Genomic DNA, 6,537 nt, shown 5'->3' on the forward strand with positions numbered 1-6,537 from the left:
TCCCTGCTCCAGGACAGAAAAGAACTGTTATCCAGTGACCTCCGTCTTTGCATAACTCCCTCCCTCCTTTCCCTCTTTTGCCTTCTTCTGCTCTCTCTCCCCCTTCTTCTCCTCCTCCTCCTGGCTACAAGGGGCACCGGCCAAGCTGTTGACGTCACTCACCAGCTCCAGAGGAAGGCTAAGAGGGGAGGGCCAGACATGGGAGCACACTGAGAAGGAGATGCCTGTTCAAGGAGAAGGAAGGCTCTCACAGCCACACAACCCTGGAGTCACATAAACACCTATCACAACTGCAGGGACATTTCACCTTGAGATGATGCAGTCGATTGCTTTTTCTTCCTGTAAGATTATTTTAGTTCTTTATCATGTCAGCCCAGTGAAGTGGAATGCATTATTTCTTATTCTTTTTTCTATTATAAATTTTGGATGCACACAAGGAATGCAATTTAAAGTTAAGATGATCCAGTTTTTGCTCAGGCAACAACTTATTAATAAAAAAGACAGACAATACATATTTTAATTGTCCTTTTTTGTTCTCTAGACTAAAAGTTATATTTCTTCCATGTAGTATATATATTGGTAAAGTTATTAGTATAAGGCTCCAAGCAGGCGGTATCTTTTTTTCTAGACAATGCCATTGCAGCCACATACTTGCTTGCCTTAGACATATTTGCCCTAACATACAAACACTTTTAAAACACAAACACACTCTTTCTCATTTCTATCTCTCCCCTTCCTTTTTATCTCTCTTTCTTCTCTTTATCTCCCCAATCTTTCTCTAGCTCTCTTTCTTTCTGCCCTTTTTTTATTTTGCCTCCTCTTCCTTTTTTACTTCACCCTTTTTCTTCTTTCCTATGTCTATTTATCATCCTTCTTTTTGCTTATCTATTCTCTTTTCTTTATCACTTCTCTTTATTTCACATCCTTTCTATTTCTAGCTCTCTATTCTCCCCACCTCTCCTCTTTCTCTTTTTTCTCTCCCACTCTTGCATTTGATTGCTCAATCACGTGTGTGTATTAGTGTGTGTGAGTATGTTAGTGTGTGTGGGTATTTTAGTGAACTTGTGTCTAATGGTACATTATTCTGAGTGTCTGAGTATATTAGTATGTGAACATGTTTTTTTGGGGGTATGTTAATGTGGGTGATTGTATCAGTGTGTGAACATGTATCTTTGGGTATGTGAGTGTGTGTCGCTGAGTATTTTAGTGAAAATATATTCAGGGTTGCGGGAGCGGGGTCTTGATACGCCCCACTCCCCGCCCATTTTTCTTTAAATGGGAGTGTTTCCCGCTGCCGTCAGCGGGAACGCCCCCGACGTCAGTGGGAACGCCCCTGATGTCAGCGGGAACTCCCCTTATCCTCAATGGGACCACCTGTTAACGTCAGTGTGCAGTCCTGGCCGCGTCCCGCAAGGGATGGCTCCGGGTAGCCGAAGTCCAGAAGTACCCAGGTATGAACATTTGTCTTTGTCTGGGCATGTTAGTGTGAGTGCCTGTGTATGTTAGTGTGTGTCTGGGTATTTTAGCGGGTGAATATATCTTGGGTATGTTAGCGTGTGTGTCTGGAAATGTTTGAGTATGTTAGTAAAAGTGTGTTTTGGGGTATTTTAGTGAAAGTGTTTGGGTATGTTAGTGTGTGAACATATGTCATTGGGTATGTGAGTTTGTGTATGTGTCTTGGTATGTAAGGTAAGACAGAAGCAATAAGACAGAATAACAAGAAGAGGCAAGAGAAGAAGAGGAGCTGTGGGAAAGCAGACAGGGACAAAGAAGCTGTCCAAGAGCATGAGTATGGTTTTGGTGTTTGTGGGGAGGGCAGCATTTCATGCTTGGACCCAGGCAGCACAATGTCCTTGACTGGCCCTGAAAACAAATACACAAAAATGCTTTGGTCCCATGGGACTATAATAGCCTGGACCAGATGACCCAATCTGAAGCTTCAAACTGTTAATAATGTTCTTATTTTAACTGGTTGTATGCGTTTTTGAATACCACTAGGTTTGTAAGCTATTGCAAAACTCAAAAAATATCAGTAATGATTTAAAAATGTAGATTAGAAATTATGTAGTACAACAAGTGTTTACATTATCTTTAATCTTGTATACTCATGGCAGATGATCACACAAGAGCCTTTGCTTCTTTGATATATCTGTATAAAATAGAATTTTACGCGAATGTGACATTTCTAATGTCTTTGATTCCTTTTGAATTGTATAGTTAGAAAGTTGGGTCAGTTCTAAGTATTTCCAATTGTTTGTAGTTTTTTTTCTGGAACTCATATTTTGCTTCAACTAACGTTAGTGTTTAAGTGCCATCATTTATAAATTTAGCTTATTTAATTATGTAACTTGTACATTGTTCTGCTTTTACAGGTAAAGTACAGAAAGGTGTTGTGTGATGTTTATGATCAATCACAGCTTCCTGTACTACTCGTTATGAGCAAGGTCGGATTACAGTGTTTTGGGCCCTGAAGCAATTTTATACAAAGGACCCCTTCTGTGGATTTTCTGCCTTTAGCAACCTGTTTCCCTCCTTCTTTCTACCTCTTTTAGCTGTTTTTATTTTGTTCTATTCTTTCCTCCCTCTCAGGATTTTTTTTAACCCTATCTCTCTTCCTCACATTATATATACAGTCATGTGGAAAAGAAAGTATACCCTTTTTGAATTCTATGGTTTTACATATCCGAACATAATAACATTCATCTGTTCCTTAGCAGGTCTAGAAATTAGGTAAATACAACTTTAGATAAACAACAACTCAATGTATATTACACTGTGTCACGAGTTATTCAACAAAAATAAAACCAAAATGAAGAAGCCATGTAAGAAAAAACTGAGCAACCATTATGATTCAATGGCTTGTAGAATCACCATTAGTACCAATAAGTTGAAGTAATCATTTTCTGTATTACTTTATCAGTGTCATGACTCCCATAATGTGGAAACAGCAAATTGCAGATGTATAGGTCAAATTTTATGTCTGGTTTTTTTTGTTACCATCAAGTTTAAGACCGCACATTGCAGTGTATGTATTGTAAGAAATTGCGTAAGTTGTTCGCACTAAAGATAATAAGATAATAATTACCTTTTATCATACGAGTGAAACATACAAGACATTATTGTCTTAAAACCATGTATTTCGGTTCATTTAGGAATTAAAGTTATTAAGCATTACTCCCATATTAAAACTGAACTTCAAACCTGAATTTATCTTGAAATAAGATTTTAAATGCCATCTCAAATACCTAGGGCAGTAAAAGCCAAACCCTTGACATTTTGAGGAATAAGTCTTATTGATGTTAACAGAATAGTTAAATCCATCAATAGTAAATCAATATCTACATTTTCCCATGAAGGCACAGATTGGCAAATGATGTTCGAAAAATGATAGAAAAATCCAAAGCTCGCATTACCAAATTTCCTAGCATAAAAAATAGCCATGTATTCATATAAATTAACCGAAGGTTGAAAGTAACACAGAACCCCCTCCCCCTAGATATAGAATGAAACTTAAGTCACAATGAATCTCATATAAAGAAGCAAGGCTGGAACAGAATTGTATGGTAAATCCAAAAAATTAAGCACCAATAGTGTCAGGAAAAATTGAATATACACTTAAACAAAAATCTGCAGTATATATTTTTCAATATTTACGCCAGATTTATTGGTAGAATAGTACTCTTTGTGGAATAGTTATACTTTCATTATAGTACCTGTGCCAGCAGTATTTATCTATTTATTGAAATTGTACGTGGCATAGGTTCTGTGTCAAAGGATAGATCACCAACTCCATGTGTCTCCTTTTTCTGAAACAAAGCCATAATCTGGCAGCACACAGAAGCACAAAAGGGGTGATATCCTTACTTTAGACAGTTGGACAAGTATTTTTTTTTTAAACAAAAGAATGGTTACACTTAGGTAGGCTACTTCATAAAGGCCCCTATACAACCCTAATCCGGCTCTGAATACTAATTCCTGGTGACCCAACATTGATGAAAACTTTCCAAAAGAAAATAAATGATTTCATCTAAGATTATTTTCTCCTGGTCTCTAAATTCTGCTATTGCATATATTCGAAATCCAAGTTTTTATGTGGGTTTTGGTACGGTTCTTACTTTTTTACTTTTGGACCAAGACCATGACTCAGAATCCATAAATTAAAAAAAGTATATTATACCATAAAACAACAGCCAGAATAACAAAAGTGTTTTTTATTTTTTTATTTATATATATATTTAGTTAGCATTAGAAATGATGAAACCATAAACAGATTAAGATGAGTCTAACAGGCCCCTTAAGATGATGTGGGAGGGGAAATATAATATATAATATATTTAGTTTATAAAAAATGTGTGATAAATTTATTTAGTTACATGTTTCTTCATTTACACATAATTAGCCTACTTTTTATTGAGGTCACCCTAAATCCTTTTGCTTATGGCTCATAAATATCAAAAACGTACATTGTTTGGCATAGAAAAAAGGGATTCAGATACAACATGGGAGTTCTTTAGCTAAAACTAATATAGTGTTCACAATAAAGATTCAAAGGTTGGACCAGAATCACTTTATTTTTCCGTCAATTTAAATTTAACAGTCGTTATTTGTATTTGATTTGAAATTCAAAGCTTTACAGGGCTTTCCCCCATGACTGTAACTAAAAGGGATTGAAAGTGAATGCTTCTATATTTTTCTCTTATAGCAGATTAAGATATATAAATGTATATAACATGTATTTCATGTTATATACATTTGGTAACATGCTTATACAGATGATAGGCTACATAGGCTCCACATCTTTAAATTAGTTGGCAGATTGATTGAAGTCATATAAAAGTTAGACATGTGCAAGTAATATGAAAGTAGTAATAACTTTCCTTTCTGATCACAGTGGGAGACAATAAGGTTTTGAAGGTAGATGATCTGAGTAAAAAATAATGTGTTAATCAACAGAAGGGAAGCTACTAAGTCAAAACAGGTACAAATGGAACATTATATTTGCCACTGTGACCACCTAGAGACAACAAGATGTACTGTGCCAAATTTTAAAATCTAAGTTTCAGATGGTTTACATTCATATATATATTGGCATTCTGCTGTATATGACACCACATGAACTCTGAATAAACATTAGCTGTTCAACAAGGACAGGTGGGGTCTGTGGCTGTTTTTGAGATTACATAGTCCCCAGAACATGTCTGTGTATGTGTCGGTTAAATTAAGGGGGTACAGCAGAAGAATAGACAAAATACTGATAGTAGAAAGGATATATACCGTATTTGCTCGATTATAAGACGACCCTGATTATAAGACGACCCCCCAAATCTTAATATTAATTTAGGAAAAAAAGAAAAAGCCTGAATATAAGACGACCCTATAGGAAAAAAGTTTTACCAGTAAATGTTAATTCATTTAAACACTTTTTTTAATAAAAGCTATGCTTGAGAAAAATATTTTGGTTTTATTTCCTTCTATTTTCCAACCTGTCCCCCAGTTATGCACATCTGCCCCAGAAGTGCCTTATACCCCCTATATGCCACTGTGCCCCATGATATGCCTTTTAACCCTCTAAATGCCACAGTGCCCCATAATATGCCTTTTAACCCTATATGCCACTGTGCCCCATGATATGCCTTTTAACCCTATATGCCACTCTGGCACTTAGAGGGTTAAAAGGCATATTATGGGGAAGAGTGGCATATAGGGAGGTTTAAGGCATTTCAGGAGGCAGAGTGGCATTAAAGGGGTTAAAAGGCATTTCACAGAGCACTCTGCCTCCAGAAATGCCTCAAACCCACATTTAACACTCCCCCTCCCTCCTCCAAACTTACCGGTGCTTCTGAGTTGGGGGGGGGCGCATAACACAGGAGGGTCCAGGTCCCCTGCATCTGAGCCCCAGGTGCTTAGTCCGGGCAGCATGTAGAGCTCCACGCGAATCGCGTAGAGCTCTAAGCACCGGGGACTCAGAAGCACCGGTACGTTGGAGGGGGCATAACACAGGAGGATGCAGGTCCCCTGCATCCTCCTGTGTTATGCCCCCCCCCTCCAACTTACCGGTGCTTCTGAGTCCCCGGTGCTTAGTCCGGGCAGCGTTTAGAGCTCTACGCGATTGTATCGTGTAGAGCGTAGAGCTCTACACGATACAATCGCGTAGAGCTCTACACGCAGCCCGGACTAAGCACCGGGGACTCAGAAGCACCGGTAAGTTGGGGGGGGGGGATTAACACAGGAGGATCCAGGTCCTCTGCATCGCTGCGGGGGATCTGGATCTTAGTCTCATAATCAGACCTATTTGAGGTCTGATTATAAGACGACCCTGATTATAAGACGAGGGGTATTTTTCAGAGCATTTGCTCTGGAAAAAACCTCGTCTTATAATCGAGCAAATACGGTATGTGGAAAATAGCATGAACTATTTTGTCCTATGTGTATTTAACTTACTTCACCTATAATTGTATTTGTATAAAAAATATCTATTTAAAAACACCATGGTGATTATGGTCTAATCAGTGCATTGATTGTTAAGGGAAATATTTT

This window comes from Sceloporus occidentalis, unplaced genomic scaffold, assembly GCF_023333645.1.
Source record: "Sceloporus occidentalis isolate IW3139 unplaced genomic scaffold, rSceOcc1.0.p SCAF_47, whole genome shotgun sequence".
In the NCBI taxonomy this organism is placed as follows: domain Eukaryota; kingdom Metazoa; phylum Chordata; class Lepidosauria; order Squamata; family Phrynosomatidae; genus Sceloporus; species Sceloporus occidentalis.